Here is a 19,159-nt window from a genome sequence, read left to right on the forward strand (position 1 = left end):
CAGACCTGGGGACTGGCTTTCTTCGTAGTCCTGTAGGTTCAATCTCCAGAGGACAGGCCAGGCACCAATGGACCAGTGCCTCCTGCAAGACCCCAACAGCGCTTCCAGCCTTCTGGAACTCGGCCTCGGGCACTGCAGCTGCTTCTCCTCCCTAGATGCTCCACAAGGAAGAAAGGATACTGCCAGCAGTGCCACGGGTGACAAATGGTGACTGACTGCTCTCTCTGTGCTTCCTCCAGGTTACTCAAGCCAGCCCCCACCTGCCCCGCTCCAGATGAAGTGTGATCACTACACAGGGAAGGAATGTAGTAAAGAAACAAAAACCAATGACCAAGAGAATGCTGCAGTCAACGTCCATGGTCCAGCTCAGGAGAACACAGAGAAGGGAGAATTCCATAAGTTGGCCAATGCCAGGATATTTCTGAGTGACTGCCTGGCGTGTGACAGTTGTGTGACCACAGAGAAAGGAGTCCAAGATTCTCAACAGAACACCAAGGACTTCTTCTGTGTTCTGAACCTTAGTAAGAAATGTGATACCTCACAGCACAAGGTGCTGGCAATGCTCGTGTGTCCTCAGTCTCTGCCTTACTTCCCTGCTAAATTTAGCCTCAGTGTCACTGATGCATCCAGAAGGCTCTGCAGCTTCCTCAAAAGCCTTGGGGCTCACTGTCTTTGACATGAAGATAGCTGCGGACTTCAGCATTCTGGAGAGTCAGCAGGAATCTGTGTGTCAGTACTGCCAGCACCGTAAGGAAGAGCCCTGGCTACCCATGCTGACCTCTGCCTGCCCTGGCTGGGACTCATATATAGAACATGTGCTAGGTCACCCCATAACCCCCACTTCTGAATGGCCAAGTCTCCCCAGCAGATCATGGGCTCTCTGGTGAAGGATTACTTCACCAGATGGCAGAAACTGTCCCCAGACAAGATTTTCCACATCATTGTAATCTTGTATTATGACAAGAAACTGGAGGCCCTTTGAGAAGATGTTCCCACAGCTTTACATAGTTCCCAGGGTGCTATCTGTGTGTTAACCTCAGGTGAAATTGTTTAAATAATGGAGCAGTGTGACCTCACCTCAAATGATGCTGCCACAGACACACTGTTTAGAGACATGAAGGAGAAAGAGGTGAGGCTCCATGAGGGTGCCAGCTCCAACGGGTACCTGGTGCACATCTTCAGTCACATGACTAAGGATCTGTTCAACGAGGACTCGGGAGTGCTCACCTACCACACCCTTAGGAACAATGACTTCCAGGAGGTCACTCTTGAGAGGGACAGAGAGGTTTTGCTATGCTTTGAGACTGCTTATGACTTTTGGAACATCCAGAAGTGGTCCTGAAGCTGTAGAGGGGCAAGTTCTCCTGCTACTTTGTGGGGTCCTAGCCTGTGCTGGCATGCCCTAAGTTGCAGAGGCAAAGCCCAGTCAGATGAATGGCATGCAGAGGGCACTGCTGTGGCTGATGGAAGGCATCTACGCTGCCATCGTGGTGTGGCCCCTGGAGAACAGCGCCCATGTGCAGGATCTGTACCAAGAGTGGCTGGGATGACTCCCCCATGACCCAGGCAGTCATGCACACTGCCTACCAGGACCATGGGCAGCCTGCCAGGACATCAAGCAGTAAAGGTCCAGCAGACACCTGGCCTGCAGGCGGCCTAAGGAGGGGTGTCAGACACGTGAAGGAAAGGCTTAGCATCTCTGTCATCGCTTTGGTTTTCAGAATTCCCTGCTCCTCATCTGCCAGCTCCCTCCCTCTGAGGGGCACTGTTGTCACCACATTGGTGCAACTGGGATATTGTATCTCAAGAGAATTGCCCCAATGTACATATCCTTTTACCCGATGATGAAAAAATCCCAAAGAGCAATAATGGAGACAAACTACTGTCCTTTAGACTAAAAAAGAACCCTGGAAGTGTCCTGCAAAAAGCTGAGACTTAGTTCTGTCCACGTGCCTCAGAGAGATTGGATAAGGAAAGGGCCTGGTTTGGCCCTGATTTTACCCACTTACGTTACTCTTGAAGGTGTCTTTGCCACAATGTGAATAAACTGCCACCTTTTGGGGCTCATATCAAAGTCTGCATTCCCAACTTTTCTTGAAACAGATCTATGTTCTGCAGCTGTGGCTACCTTCCTGAGATCACGTCCTGTCGACTAGGTCCTTTTGTTGGGAATCAGGGTGCAGTGGAGTGGAACCACCCCCCCCCCCCCCCCCCCCCCCGCTCCTGCCCCCATGCCTTATACATTCAGAGATTGAGCTGAACTTACTTTGGAAGAGACCTGGCAAGGGTCACAGGTGTCACAGATGGAAGAATAGAGAATGGAGAGGCAGACACCCTGCTCGGTCTCTCCCTAAGTGGGGTCAGGGAGATGAAGGCCAGCCCACCCCATAATTGGGTGAGATAGCATACTTTGTGTCTACTTCTCACACTGTGGACCCAGCCACTCCCCTCAGCTCCGGGAAGCCCTCTGCATTCCACAACAGTGTACTGTACCCTCACATTCTGCTCACTTTAAGTGAGAATGAAGAGAGCAGTTGGCCCACAGACAACTACACAGAAAGATAGGGCTCATGGCTGGTATGCACAGTGGCAGTGGCAGTGTTACAGAGTAGGAAAACTTTTAGGCCTGCTTAATTACCTAGCCACCTCAGCAGCTTGACTGCATGTGCAAAGTTTCTAGGAACTGAGCTCACACACCTGAGCACCGGCCCACAAAGAACAAACAGATCAACACACCTGAGCAATGGCCTACAAAGAACAAACAGATCAAAATTAAGAATAGTCCTGACCTTTAAGTTACCCAGAAATGAATAACAGGAGGATGATGAATAGCTTGGCTAAAACTACACAATTAGCTTTTGTAACTTGGCTTTGCTTGCTATGGGAACCTGAACACAAATGCAGTTGTCCCCTTTAAATATTGGACTCTGCAGATGGTTGGGGCCGCTTCCCATTGGGCTTCCCAAGTGGAGGAGTGGACACTGGCCAGACAATAAAGGCTCTCTAAATTTTAATCAGTCTGGAGTTCTGGTCATTCTGTTGCTCGCACTCCACAACAGTGGGAGTCTCTCCTGCCTCTATGGCAGCACTAAGGAGCAGCTAACTGAGTGGTGAGGAGCAGTGAGCAGGTGGGCAGTAAGGAACAAGGAGTCCCGGACTATGAGAGGGATTTTCAACTGTTGGTTTAGGCGGACATCCCCTGAGGGGTCCTGGACTGCAAGAGGGTGCAGACTGGGCTGAGGGACCAGCCCCCTCCAGTGCACAAACTCTCCATAAAAGAGATAAATAAAATGGACATAAGGAATTTATCTGAAACAGACTAAAGGATAATAATGGTAAAGATGCTCAACAGCATGAGAAAAGATATAGTAGCTATGAAAAAGGAATAGTAGGAAATGACAATAGCACAAATAAAGAACACACTGGAATAAATACACAGCAGATTAGGGGAAGCTGAGGACCAAATCAATGAATTAGAAGGCAGGGTTGAGAAATTTATGCAATCGGAGAACCAAAAAGAAAAAAAAAAAAAACATTAAAAAACAGGACAGCTTAAGGGAGCTGTGGAACAAGATGAACCAAAGCAATATTTGAATAATAGGTGTGCCAGAAGAGGCAGAAATGGATAGAAAACATGTTTGAAGAAATAATGGCAGAAATCATACAAGTACTTGAGGCAAAGAGATCCCCAAGCAAGAAGAATCCAAACAGATCCACACCCAGACATATAATAATTAAAATGCAAAAAATTAAAGACAAAGAATCTTAAAGGCAGCAAGAGAAAAGCAATCTGTTATCTACATAGGAGTTCCCATAGGCTGACACCTGAATTCTCATCAGAAACTCTACAAGCCATAGGAAATGGCATGAAGTACTTAAGGTAATGGAAAGCAAGGGTGTGAAACCAAGATTGCTATGTCCAGCAAGGTTATCATTCAAAATAGATAGTCAAATAAAGAGCTTCCCAGAGCTCCCCCGACCCACTAAAAGAAGGCTAATGAAGTACATCACCACCAATCCAGCATTACAAGAAAGGCTAAAGGGACTGCTGTAATGAGAAGAATAAATATAGAGAGAAACCTAGACATACAGAATTAAAATGGCAATAAATAAATACCTATTAATAATAATTTTAGAAATGTAAGATGGCTGCCAATGGGATGGTGAAGTTGTATCTCCCCCGCTGCATATCCCACGGCCCACCTGCACCGAGTCTCCCGTCACTCCACCAACCACTTCTTCTAAGGCCACTTCTTCAAAATAGACTCACCCAGGCTGAAAACTGACTTCTGCACATGGGACACAAAGTTTCAATAGCACTGTACGTGTGTGCCAGCATGTGATATTTTGTGGAAGAGCCACACTCAAGGGGCCAAAGAGCCACATGTGGCTCATGAGCCGTGGTTTGCCGACCACTGACCTAGACGAAATGGATATATTCTTAGAAAAGTACAAGCTCCCAAAACTCAAAAAGGAAGAATTTATAAACCTGAATAGGCCAATAACTACTTAATTAATTGAAGCAGGGATCAAAAATATTCCAGCAATCAAAAGCCCTATTTCAGACAGCTTTACAGAGGAGTTCTACCAAGCATTCAAAGAACTAGAAACTATCCTAAGACTATTCCAAAAAATTCAGGAGGAAGGCAGACTTCCAAGCTTTTTCTATGAAGCCAGCATTACACTAATCCCAAAACCCAAATTATAGCAAATCAAATTCAGCAATACATTAGAAAGCTCATACACCATGACCAAGTGGGATTTATTCCAGGGATGCAAGGATGCTACAATATCCACAAACTAATAAACATGATAGATCACAGAAACAAATTGAGAGACAAAAATCACATAATGAGATCCGCCGTGGCAGTCACTGCAGCCACTATAGCCTGTGCAGACAGGGAGGGTGGAAGGCAGCTCTGCATGGTGGGGAAGGGCAAGCGGCACACTCATTCCTGTGGGGCATGAGCATGGAGGAACTGAGCAGCTGCAGGTGGAGCTAGGCAGCATAGGTGGCAGCCAGGACAATGGTTTCCATTTGAAGGAGGCTGCTGGAGAAGGGGGCAGCTGGAAGGACTAGCTAGGGCAGTTTGTTGCTCTGGTTGTCAGATGTCAGAAGGCAACAGGACAGAACATACTGCCCCCCTTTTTTTATATCAGTCTTGGGGTTCTGTGTTTAAAAGTAAACTTTGGTTCCTATGACTCGTGCCTGTGTTGATAGACTTGAGCTGGAGGTTTGCATTGAAGGATAAATAAAAGCACAGCCTCTCACCTAGGCATAAATGGATCTAAAGACAGCCATATTTAACACAGCTCACAATGGCAAACTCCAACTCCTCACCAAGTTGTTGGCAATCAAATCCAAAGAGGAGATTTCCTTCTTGATCTCTGAGAAAACGAATGGGGCCATGACACTCTTGATGGCGGCCAGGTATGGGCACCTTGACATGGTGGAATTCCTCCTGGAGCAGTGCAGTGCCTCCATAGAAATAGGGAGCTTGGTCAATTTGAATGGTGAAACCATTGAGGGGGTTCCGCTTTTGTAGGCTGCTTCTTCAGCAGGACATCTGAAGGTGGTTCAGTCTTTGTTAAATGGAGCATCTGTGAACAACACAACTTTGATCAGTTCAACTCCTCTAAGAGCTGCCTATTTCAATGGCCATTTGGAAATAGTGAAGTACCTTGTAGAACACAAAGCTGATTTGGAAGTGTCAAACCGGCATGGGCATACATGCTTGATGATTTCATGTTACAAAGGACACAAAGAGATTGCGCAGTTATTTACTTGAAAAGGGAGCAGATGTTAATAGAAAGAGTGTTAAAGGTAATACTGAATTGCATGATTGTGCAGAATCTGGAAGTTTGGACATCATGAAGATGCTTCTAATGTATTGTGCCAAGATGGAAAAGGATGGTTATGGAATGACTCCCCTTCTCTCAGCAAGTGTGACTGGTCACACAAATATTGTGGATTTTGTGACTCAACATGCACAGACTAGCAAAACAGAGAGGATCAATGCTTTAAAGCTTCTGGGAGCTACATTTGTAGACAAAACAAGAGACCTACTTGGGGCTTTAAAATACTGGAAAAAGACAATGAACATAAGGTACAGTGATAGGACTAATATAATTAGCAAACAAGTACTTCAGACACTAATAATGGCTTATGATTATGCCAAGGAGGTAAAAAGTTCAGAAGAGCTAGAAGGTCTTATTGCTGATCCCGATGAGAGGAGAATGCAGGCAATATTAATTAGAGAATGTATTCTTGGTCCTTCTCATCCTGATACCCCTTACTCTATTAAGTATAGAGGCGCTGTCTATTCAGACTCTTGAAATTTCAAATGATGCATCAACCTATGGAAGTATGCTTTGGATATGCAACAGAACAATTTGGACCCATTAAGCCCAATGACCACCAGCAGCTTATTATCTTTTGTAGAACTTTCCTTTATGCTACAGGATAGGGCTAAAGGCCTGCTTGGTACCACTGTTACATTTGATAATCTTATGGGCATATTGTGCAAAAGTGTCCTTGAAATAGAGCAAGCTATCAAACTGACTCAGTGTCCAGCTGACCCCTTACAGTTAAATAAGGCTCTTTCCATCATTTTGCACTTAATTTACTTGTTAGAAAAAGTTCCTTGTACTCTAGAACAGGACTACTTCAAAAAGCAGACTATATACAGATTTCTTAAGCTGCATCCAAGGGGAAAGAATAACTTCAGCCCTCTTCATCTGGCTGTGGACAAGAATACTAAACATGTAGGGCAGTATCCTGTTTGCAAATTTCTATCTCTGCAAGTTACTGCCATACAGATAGAATGTGGTGCTGATGTGAACATCAACAGTCCCCTACATATTGCTGCTCTGAACAACCATCCAGACATCATGAATCTCCTTATCAAATCAGGTGCACATTTTGATGCCACAAACTCACACAAACAAACTCCTAGTGACTTTTTGGATGAGGAAGAAATAGCTAAAAATGTGATCCAGTCCATAAATCATACCACATTGCAGTGTCTTGCTGGTTGTGTCATAGTGAATCATAGAATCTACACTAATAAAAGACAAACATGAAAATTGACCGTACCTTTGCTATGCCTTAAGCCACGCCCACCAGCCAATCAGAGCGACTATATGCAAATTAACCCAACCAAGATGGTGGCCCAACCAAGCTGGAGCAAGCAGGAGGTTTGGTTGCCCCAATGATGAAGATAGCCAAGCTTCTTGCCTGCCGCGGTGGCTCTGAGATCCACTCAAAGCAACAAAGTTTTGATTATAGAAGGTAAATAAACCCCAGATACCTGCTTTCAGCTGGCCGTGGCCACAGAACTGGAGTGAGCAGGAGGCTTCCCTCCCGCCCACCCTGGCAGGCTCTAAGCTCCTCTCAAGGCTACAAAGTTTCAATTATACAAGGTAAATAAATCCCAGAATAAAAGGAGCTTCCATCACCTGAAAAAGGTCCTCAGCCCCTCACCCAGACTGGCCAGGCACCCCAGTGGACCCCCCCCACCCTAAAGGGGGTGTGGCCATCCTGCAAACAGCCATCAGCCCCTCACCCAGGCTGGCCAGGCACCCCAGTGGGGACCCCCACCCTGAAGGGGGTGTGGCCATCCTGCAAACAGCCATCAGCCCCTCACCCAGGCTGGCCAGGCACCCCAGTGGGGACCCCCACCCTGATCAGGGACACCCTTGAGGGCAAACCAGCTGGCCCCCATCCATGGACCAGACCTCTATCTACACTAATAAAAGAGAAACATGGTAATTAGCGTATGATCGCTACCCTTTTCATGGCTAATTAGCGAGATATGCAAATTAATCACCAGCCAAGATGGCGGTTAACTGCCAACAAAGATGGCGGTTAATTTGCATATGTAGGCACAATGCAGGGAGGCAAAAGGGAAAGCACGGAAGAAGCCCCCTGGCACTGACAGTGATCGGAAACCCAGGGGGTAGCTAAGAGCCGGGGGCAAGGCAAAGGTGGCCCAGCCATGATCAGAGAATCCTGTGCCTCTGCCGCACTGGCCAGTGATAGCAGGAAGTACGGGTGGAGCCAGCGATGGGAGCAGGGCAGGGGCAGAGCCCACAATCGGGGGGCGGCTGCAGCTGCGGGGGTCCCCTGCCGGGGCCTAACACCTCAGCCAGAGGCATTAGGCCCCGGGCAGGGGCAGAGCCCAGGATTGGGGGGCAGCTGCAGCCGGGCAGGGGTGGCTGCAGCAGGGGAGGCTGCAGCTGGGGGTCCCCGCTGCCCGGGCCTAACACCTTGGCCAGAGGCGTTAGGCCCGGGCAGGGGCGGAGCTCATGTTCAGGGGGGCGGCTGCAGCTGCGGGGGTCCCCTACCCAGGTCTAATGCCTCAGCCAGAGACGTTAGGCCCAGGCAGGGGAGGCTGCAGCTGGGGGTCCCTGCTGCCCGGGCCTTATGCCTCAGCCAGAGGCGTAAGGCTCAGGCAGGGGTGGAGCCCACGATCAGGGGCGGCAGCAGCCAGGCAGGGGTGGCTGCAGCTGCGGGGATCCCCTGCCTGGGCCTAACACCTTGGCCAGAGGCTTAAGGCCCGGGCAGGTGCAGAACCCACGATTGGGGGGGTTGGTTGTAGCTGGGGGTCCTCGCTGCCCGGGCCTAATGCCTGGGCCAGAGGCGTTAGTCCTGGGCAGGGGTGGAGCCCATGATCTGGGGCGGCTGCATCCGGGCAGGGGCGGCTGCAGCTGGGAGGGTCCCCTGATCAGGCCTAATGCCTCGGCCAGAGGCATTAGGCCTGGGCAGGGGCGGTGCCAGCGATCATGGGGACCAGGGGCAGAGTCGCTGATGGTGGGAGCTTGGGGTCCCCTGCCCAGGCCTAATGCCTTGGCCACAGGCGTTAGGCCTGGGAAGGGGTGGAGCAGGAGGTCCCTTGGAGAGCTATGGGTCCCCTGCCCAGGCCTAATGCCCGGGTGAGAGGCATTAGGGTGGAGCCGTCAATCGCAGGGAGCAGGGGCTGAGTTGGCTATAGTGGGGTGCTGTTGGTCCCTTGCCCAGGCCTAATGCCTTGGCCAGAGGTGTTAGGCCTGAGCATGGGCAGAGCCAGCAATCATGAGCAGGGGTGGTGTGGGCGATCGTAGGAAGCTGGGGGTCCCCTGCCCACCCTGATCCGGGACACCCTTCAGGGCAAACCAGCTGGCTCCCACCCATGCACCAGGCTTCTATCCTATATAATAAAAGGGTAATGTGCACATGCAATTTTTTTTTCCAAATATATTTTATTGATTTTTTACAGAGAGGAAGGGAGCGGGATAGAGAGTTAGAAACATCGATGAGAGCGAAACTTCGATCAGCTGTCTCCTGCACACACCCTACTGGGGATGTGTGGGCAACCAGAGTACATGCCCTTGACGGGAATCGAACCTGGGACCCTTCAGTCCGCAGGCCAATGCTCTACCCACTGAGCCAAACCCATTAGGGCGGTAATGTGTAAATTGACCCTAACAGCAGAACAACTGGGAATGACTGGTCACTATGACACACACTGACCACCAGGGGGCAGATGCTCAATGCAGGAGCTGCCCCCTGGCAGTCAGTGCACTCCCACAGGGGGAGCTCTGCTCAGCCACAAGCCAGGCTGACGGCATCACAGCGGCGATGGTGGGAGCCTCTCCTGCCTCCTCAGCAGCTCTGTGGATGTTCAACTGCAGCTTAGGCCTGCTGGCAAGTGGACATCCCCCAAGGGATGTATCACTGCCAGCTAAGGCACAATCCCCCGGGGAGCAGGCCTAAGCCAGCAGGTGGACATCCCCTGAGGGGTCCCAGACTGCGAGAGGGCACAGGCTGGGCTGAGGGACCACTGAGTGCACAAATTTTTGTGCACCGGGCCTCTAGTTCTATATAATAAAAGGGTAATATGCAAACTGACCCTAAGATCAGAATGACTGGGAATGACTGGTCACTATGACACACACTGACCACCAGGGGGCAGAAGGTCAATGCAGGAGCTGCCCCCTGGTGGTCAGTGTGCTCCCATAGGGGGAGCTCTGCTCAGCCACAAGCCAGGCTGACAGCTGCCAGTACAACAGTGGTGGTGGGAGCCTCTCCCGCCTCCTCAGCAGCGCTAAGGATGTCAGACTGCAGCTTAGGCCTGCTCCCTGCTGGCAAGTGGACATCCCCTGAGGGCTGCCAGAGGGATGTCTGACTGTCAGCTTGGGCCCGATCCCCTAGGAAGCCTAAGCCAGCAGGTGTTTATCCCCCGAGGGGTCCCAGACTGCAAGAGGGCATAGGCCGGGCTGAGGGAACCCCGCAAGTGCATAAATTTTTGTGCACCAGGCCTCTAGTATATTATAAGGGGCATATCCCAGAAAAGCTAGAGACCTTTGTTTCACTTCACAGATGATCATTTGACTCTATTTTGGCACTGTTAAAACATGAATTATTAACAGTTGTTTCATAAATGAGCACTCTTGCGATAACATTAGCATTCATTTAGCTTGATATCATCGTGCTCGCATTGGCTAAAACATTATAAGCATTAAATTTATAGGATTGGTTTCCCAGTATTTACTATAAATATACCATATAATATATTGTTTGTGAATTATTGAAAAATGTAATGTCATAATTCAAATTTTGAAAATTGTCTGCCAAAGGCTTATTCATTCTGGTTTTGTTTGCTGTTGGGTATTTGGGACAGAGTTAACCATTCTTAAGTGGTATCTTTATACCCTTCTGGTTGGTGAATTTTATACAACTAAATGTCTTTCTTTTCTGCTTGTTTTTTCCAAGCTTCTCCCATTTTCACTTTATATTTTTTCTAACCATTTCTACTTATCATTTCTCCATCCCCCTTATGTACCCATAAACTTTATGAACAAACTTTATGGATTCGTTACGCACCGGCTTAAACTTGACTGTTGTATATTAGCATATTTTCTATGCAACAGTTGATCAACTTCAACTCAAAACACTGTTAAGTTTGTTACAAAGTTCATTTTATGAAAGTACTCTTGTAGCATGGTAATTTTTTGAGCTATTGGTTAGCTACCGAGCTTTTTTTTTCTTCCACACCTGAGATTTCTTTCTCTAATCCAATGAAGTTATTATGTGCTAAATTTGGGGAAAAAATCTAACTCATTAACCCAGTTGAAATTTAGGTCTGTCATCTTAATATATCATGCAGTAAAAGGAGGAATCTTTTTAAAGTGATCCACCTTTCATGCTGTGCCAGCTTTGTCCTGCTTGTGCTGATGATGTGATTTGGTATAGAGAAGCTTAAATTTAAACTAAAATTTATCACACAGCTTAATGAGTCACATTGAAATATTCAGTAATTGAACTGTAAATCATTTTTAGTTACAAAAAGAGCTAAAGTATGTCAATGGCATGATGCTTTCCAAGCCAATTCTAGACATCTAGGATAATTACGATATTTTAGTATGCAATTGACTGCATTGTATCAAAGGTCAGTAACAGTGTTCTTTCTTTCTTCAAGCTTAAGTATACCTTTAAAGATAACTTGCATGAATTATTTTTGTCTCAATTATTTGTCACCATAGTTAAACATACAAGGTTGCAGTGCTTTTCCCTTACTGAAAATTAGCTTTTCTTTACTTGTTTTCCCCCTCAGTGTTTTTTTAAACAGCTTTACTAATGCCACAGAAAGGGCTCTTTTAACTTAAGATAAAGGAAAAGTACTAAAAAAGATTCAGGTAATTATTATTCAGCACTTTATTGTTATTCAGAATAAAATTTATGATGGCATATTTGCCCTGAAAATGTCTTAGTTAATGAAGTTGTTATAAGTAAAAATTCCTTATTGGTTTGAGAAAAACTCAGTTTACTTGTGAGTTTATTGAGCTGGATCACTGGGATTTTTCTGTTGACATTTTATTCTGAGAGTTGATGTAATAGTATTTAAAGAGTCATCATTGCAAACAGTCATATTAGGTTTATTTCATCTTTACTTGTAACAAAGAATAGTAAATAAATAAAACAGCATTAGGCTTTGTGGTTAAATAATTGAGGTTTAATTTTTAAAAAGATATCCTTATTTTACTAGGTGGTAAATTTAATTTCACCATTAAAAAAGGTGAATTGGATTTAAATGGTCCCTCTCCAATCTTTTGATGACCAGATTTTAATATCTTACCATGGGCAAATTTGATGAAATATTTGAACTGCCACATATATTAAGAATAATTTGTGATTTAGACAAGTATTCTAGAAATATCAGACATCAACATTTTGAAACCATTGACTCTAACCTTGTGATACAAGAATTATATATGCCTGAGCTAAATTTTTTTTTAAGAAGCTGTTGCCAGTAGAATAAATCTACACTAGTTGATCACAATAATTTTTGGGTAAAGATGAGCAATTGGATTTTTAAGTGATTTAATATTTCCTCCTTTTTGGGAGTGGGTAGCAGGGCCTACAAGCTCTTATAGTAAGGCACATCTCACACTGTTTTACAGGTGAACTTGAATTGTACAATTCTAGTATAAATTAAGGATTTATTTATTTAGCATTTTTCCACCACTAAATTTAGATAACTTAGAACTGTTCATCAATCTTGATAACTTGAAATGCCTTATTTCCCTTAAGATGCAATTCTACTCTGTTTGCCATTGCACCAAATGCCATTAGGAGCGCTTGAAAAGTCAGTTAGTTTAATAGCTAAAAATTGTCCATAATTTTTAGAGGAGGTTGATAATGTGACCCTGAGACACTGTTTAGGCCTTTGTCAGAAAGTATTCTCAAAATTGTTGTGAGACTGAATATGATAAGAATTTTGTGGGGATTTTTTGAAACCACAAATGAGTAACTTAATACTTAATGAGCTAATTGTCATTTGAGTCCATCTAAACTTTAAAATGTAGCATGGTGATGTTGGCTGGAGTTAATATGTTAGTTTTTATTACATTTCTATAAAAATGACCTGTTAAGGCCTGCTGAATTTTAGATGTTCCACAAAAGAAATGATCACTCTACTCAGATTTGATACTAGTCCACTTTATAAAGACAAGCGGATTATAGATTTAAAAGATCGTCATTTTCTTATCTATATATAAATGACAGGCACATAAACCCAAATTAGCAATAGGTAATTTGGTGCTCAGTATGATTTTGAAGTTAACTAATTGCTCACTTGTAAAGTGACTACCTAATGTATAATATTTTAGAGACCCCCATCTACTGTGACTTGGGAAAATAGGCTATATTTGAAAAATTAGTTCTTTAAAATCATATTGCCCAGCAGAAACCTAGGTTGAATTTTACAGGTATAACAATCCCTGTAAATTAATTTCTCAGAATTGTGGGGGTTGAATGAGAGAATAATCATTCTTGTGCACTCTAACAGCATTGCTTGGAACTTTAACCATTTTAGAGTTAGATACTAAAGAAACTAAAATTAATTGGTTATCACTTCCCCTCCCAATTAGATGTCACTAAACAACTAGTTTCTCTCTCTTTTGTCCATTCCCATTGTGTATTTTTCAGAAGAAGTACTGTATTCAGGTGCCAGCCAATAAATTGTCACACAATAGAAAAAAATCACATAATCATATCAATCAATGAAGAAAAGGCATTTGACAAAATCCAACACCCTTTCTTGATAAAAACGCTCAGCAAAGTCAGAATAGAGGGATCATAACTCAACATAATAAAAGCCCTATATGACAAACCTACAGCCAACATCATACTCAATGGGCAAAAACTAAATCCATTTCCCCTAAGAACAGGAACAAGACAAGGATGCCCACTTTCACCACTCCTGTTTGACATACTGCTAGAAGTACTAGCCATAGCAATCAGACAAGAAGTAAAAGTAAAAAGCATCCAAATTGGAAAAGAAGAAGTAAAACTGTCTTTATTTGCAGATAATATGATATTATACATAGAAAACCCCAAAGACTCCATCAAAAAACTATTAGACCTAATAAATGAATTTGGCAATGTAGCAGGATACAAAATTAACACACAGAGATCTATGGCCTTTTTATACACCAATAATGAACTCACAGAAAGAGAAATGAAAAAACAATCCCATTTACCTTTCCACCAAAAAAATTAAGATACCTAGGAATAAACTTAACTAAAGAGGTTAAAGTCCTCTACTCAGAAAATTACAGGACATTGAAAAAAGAGATAGAGGAAGACATAAACAAATGGAAGAACATATCATGTTCATGGATTGGTAGAATCAACATCATTAAGTTGTCCATACTACCTAAAACAATTTATAGATTCAATGCAATACCTATAAAAATACCAACAGCATATTTCAAAGATCTAGAACCAACTCTCCAAAACTTCATCTGGAATAAAAAAAGACTCCGAATAGCCACAGCTGTCCTGAGAAAGAAGAACAAAGTTGGAGGGATCACAATACCAGACATCAAACTATATTACCAAGCCACGGTTCTCAAAACTGCCTGGTACTGGCACAAGAACAGACATATAGACCAAAATAGAGGTCTGTATGTGGAACAGAATAGAGGACCCAGAAATTTATCCAAGCCATTATACTCAATAATATTTGACAAAGGAAGCAAAAGCATAAAATGGAGTCAAAACAGCCTCTTTAATAAATGGTGCTGGGAAATTTGGTCAGTTACATGCAAAAAAAAAAAAAAAAATGAAAAGAAACTAGATAACCAACTTACACCATACACAAAAACAAACTCAAAATGGCTAAAGGACTTGAATGTAAGATGGGAAACCATACAAATCCTACAACACTCAATAGGCAGCAAAATTGCAGACATATGTCGTACCAATATTTTTACAGACACAGATCTGAGGGCAAGAGAGACTAGGGAGAAAATAAACCAATGAGATCACATCAAAATAAAAAGACACTTTCAACAAAACCATAAGAAATCCCACTGCATGGGAGAACATATTTGTCAATGTTATCTCCCATAAGGTTTTAATCTCCAACATTTACAGGGAACTCATACAACTCAACAAAGGGAAAATAAACAATCCAATCAAAAAATGGGTAAAGTACCTACATAGAATCTTTATAAAAGAGGACACTCAGAAAGCCAAGAGACACATGAAAAACATGCTCAAAGTCACTAATCATCTGAGAGATGCAAATCAAAATGACAATGAGGTATCACCTCATACCTGTTAGAATGGCTATTATCAACAAATCAACAAATGACAAGTGCTGGAGAGGATTCGGAGAAAAAGGAACCTTCCTTCACAATGATGGTAATGCAGACTGGTGCAGCCATGTGGAAACAGTATGGCTTTTCCTCAAAAATTTAAAAATGGAATTGCCTTTTGACCCAGTAATCCCACTTCTAGGAAGATATCCCAAGAAAACAGAAACACCAGTTAGAAAGGATATATGCACCTCTATGTTCATAGCAGCAAAATTCACCATAGCTAAGATTTGGAAACAGCCTAAGTGCCCATCAGCAGATGAGTGGATTAAAAACCTATGGCACATCTACACAATGGAATACTACACTACTATAAAAAAGAAGGAACTCTTACCATTTGCAGCAGCATGGGTGGAACTGGAAAGCATTATGCTAAGTGAAATAAGCCAGGCATTGAAAGAAAAATACCACATGATTTCACTCATATGTGAAATATAATGATTAACATAATTTTATGAATAAGAGTATTTCCAGAGACAAATGGTAGGGGAGGGTTTTAGAAAGCAACCAAAGGACTTGTATACAGGCATATTAGCATAACCAATGGACACAGACACTGGAGCGGTGGGGGCTTGTCCGGGGTGGGAATGGCTGGGAAGGGGGTCAATTGTGGAAAAAGAAGACATATATAAAACTTTGGACAAAAAATATTAATAACAACTTTAAATGTAAATGGAATAAATGCTCCAATCAAAAGGTATAGGATAGCTGAACAGAAACAAAAATATGACCCAACTATATGCTGTCTACAAGAGACTAATCTCAGAACAAAAAATACATATGAGGCGAAAGTGTAGGGATGAAAAAAAGTTTCCATGCAAATGGAAAAGAATAAAAAGCCAGGGCAGCAATACTCATATCTGACATAATAGACTTCAAAATGAAGGCCATCACAATAGACAACAAAGATTACTACATAATACTAAAAGGATTGATCAAATAAGAGGATATAACCCTGGTAATCATATATGCACCCAATATAGGAGGAGCACCTAAATAACAAAAAAATTTCTAGAGGATTTTAAAGGAGAGATCAACACAAAACAATCATAGTAGGGGACTTTAACACCCCACTGACTTCACTGGATAAATCTTCAGGTCAAAAAAATTAATAAGGAAACAGTGACTCTAATGGACACACTGTATCAAATGGATTTAACTGACATTTATAGAACATTTCACCACAAAGTTGCAGAATATACGTTCTTCTCAAGTGCACATGGATCATTTGTAAAGATAGACACATATTAGGACACAAAACAAGTCTCTACAAGTTCAAGATTGAAATCATATCAAGTGTCTTCTCAGATTACAGTGGAATGAAATTAAAAATCAATTACAATTAAAAACAATAAAAATAATCAAACCCATGGAGTCTCAATAGCATGCTATTAAACAATAAATGGATTACCAAAGAGATCAAAGAAGAAATAAAAAACATCCTGGAAACAAATGACAATGAAAACACAACAATCCAAACTCTCTGGTACACAGTGAAAGCAAACCTAAGAGCGCCTTCCTCAAAAAAAAAAAAAAAAAAAAAAGATGGTACCTCATTGTTGTTTTGATTTGCATCTCTCGGATGATTAGTGACTTTGAGCATGTTTTCATATGTTTCTTGGCTTTCTGAATGTCCTCTTTTAAAAAGTGTCTATTTAGGTCCTTTGCTCATTTTTTTATTGCATTGTTTATCTTTCTTTTCTTAAGTTGTATGAGTTCCCTATAAATGTTGGAGATTAAACCCTTATCGGTGATAATATTGGCAAATATGTTCTCCCAAGCAGTGGGCTTCCTTGTTGTTTTGTTAATGGTTTCTTTTGCTGTGCAGAAGCTTTTTATTTTGATGTAGTCCCATTTGTTTATTTTCTCTTTAGTTTCCAATGCCCTAGGATCAGTATCGGTGAAGAAATTGCTCCAGCATATGTCTGAGATTTTGTTGCCTTTGGATTCCTCCAGTATTTTTATGGCTTCCTGTCCTACATTTAAGTGCTTTATCCATTTTGAGTTTATTTTTGTGTATGGTGTAAGCTGGTGGTCTAGTTTCACTTTTTTCATGTATCTGTCCAATTTTCCCAGCACCATTTATTGAAGAAACTGTCTTGACTCCATTGTATGTTCTTGCCTCCTTTGTCAAATACTAATTGAGCATATTGGTTCGGGTCAATTTCTGGGTTCTCTATTCTATTCCATTGATCTATATGTCTGTTCTTGTGCCAGTGTCAGGCAGTTTTGAGAACAGTGGCTTTGTAATACAGCTTGATATCTGGTATTGAGATCCCACCTACTTTGTTCTTCTTTCTCAGGATCGCTGCAGCTATTCAGTGTCTTTTTTTTTATTCCAGATGAATTTTTGGAGAATTTGTTCTAGGTCTGTGAAATATGCCATTGGTATTTTAATTGGGAGTGCATTGAATTTATAGATTTCTTTGGGTAGTATGGACATTTTAATGATGTTGATTCTACCAATCCATGAGCATGTTATATTCTTCCATCTGTTTATGTCTTCCTCTATCTCTTTTTTCAATGTCCTATAGTAAAAAGCTGGTAATAAATTATCTAATCCTACAACTTAAAAAACTAGAAAGAGAACAAGAAAAGCACAGAGTAAGCAGATAAAGGGAAGGAAATAACAAAGATCAGACTGAATAGAAATGACATCGAGATAAAAAGAATTACAAAAGTTCAATAAAACCAAGAGCTAGTTCTTTGAAATGATGAATAAGATTGAAAAAGTTCTAGCCAGAATCAGCAAGAAACAAAGAGAAAGGACCCAAATAAAAAAAAATCAGAAATGAAAGAAGTGAAGTAACAACTGACTCCACAGAAAATGAATTTAAAAAAACCTATAAACAACTCTATCCCAAGAACTGAAAAACCTTGATGAAATGGAAAAAGACAATCTTCTAAAACTCAAACAGGAAGATTTAGAAAACCAGAATAGGCTGGTGACTACTGATGAAATTGAAACAGTCATAAAAAAAAACAAAAAACTTCCAGCCAACAAAAGCCCTGGACTGGATGGCTTCACAGGGAAGTTTTACCAAATATTCAAGAACTAAAAACTACCAAAACCTCAAGAGTAAGGATAAATTCTAAGGTCTTTTTTAAAAAAAATATATTGTATTGATTTTTTTACAGAGAGGAAGGGAGAGAGATAGAGAGTTAGAAACATTGATGAGAGAGAAACATCGATCAGCTGCCTCCTGCACACCTCCCACTGGGGATGTGCCCGCAAACCAGGTACATGCCCTTGACCGGAATCGAACCTGGGACCTTTCAGTCCCCAGGCCGACACTCTATCCACTGAGCCAAACCGGTTTCGGCAAATTCTAAGGTCTTTTTATGAGGCCAGCAGTATCCTATTCCCAATACTAGAAAAAGACACTAGAAAGGAAGAGAATTACAGGCTAACATCCCAGATGAGCATAGTTGCTAAAATCCCAAACAAATTTTTTAGCAAATCAGACACATTAAAAAGATCACACACCAAGGACAAGTATTATTTATTCCCAGGAAGCTAGTCTGGTACAATATTCACAAATCAATCAATATGACACAGCACACAAATCACATCTTATCAATTGATGCAGAAAAAGCATTAAAAAAATCCAACATGCTTTTTTGATAAAAACTCTCAGCAAAGGGAAAATAGAGGGATCATACCTCAACATAATAAAAGCTATATATGACAGGTCTACAACTAACATCATACTCAATGGGCAAAAACTAAAACTATTTCCCCTAAGAATAGGAACAAGAGAGGGATGCCCACTTTTACTACTCCTGTTTGACAAATACTGGAAGTGCTAGCCATTGTGATAAGACAAGATGAAATAAAAGGCATGGAAATTTGAAAGAAGGAAGTAAAACTATGCCTAATAATATTTGACAAAGGAGGCAAGAGCATACAATGCAGTCAAAACAGTCTTTTCAATAAATGGCGTTTGGAAAGTTGTGTAGGTACATGCAAAAACATGAAATTAGACCACCAATTTACACAATATTAAAAAATAAA

At 42.4% G+C, this 19,159-nt stretch overlaps 2 pseudogenes; both read left to right on the plus strand.

Annotated features, from left to right (window-relative positions):
- Positions 1-274: 274 nt before the first annotated feature.
- Positions 275-1,845, plus strand: LOC139000457 (nuclear prelamin A recognition factor pseudogene; annotated as a pseudogene).
- Positions 1,846-5,282: 3,437 nt separating this feature from the next.
- LOC139000575 (protein fem-1 homolog C-like) lies at positions 5,283-10,364 on the plus strand (annotated as a pseudogene).
- The last annotated feature ends 8,795 nt before the right edge of the window (positions 10,365-19,159 follow it).

Source organism: Myotis yumanensis, unplaced genomic scaffold (assembly GCF_028538775.1).
Source record: "Myotis yumanensis isolate MYYU_CA2020_CCGP unplaced genomic scaffold, mMyoYum1.0.hap1 SCAF_24, whole genome shotgun sequence".
Lineage (NCBI taxonomy): Eukaryota > Metazoa > Chordata > Mammalia > Chiroptera > Vespertilionidae > Myotis > Myotis yumanensis.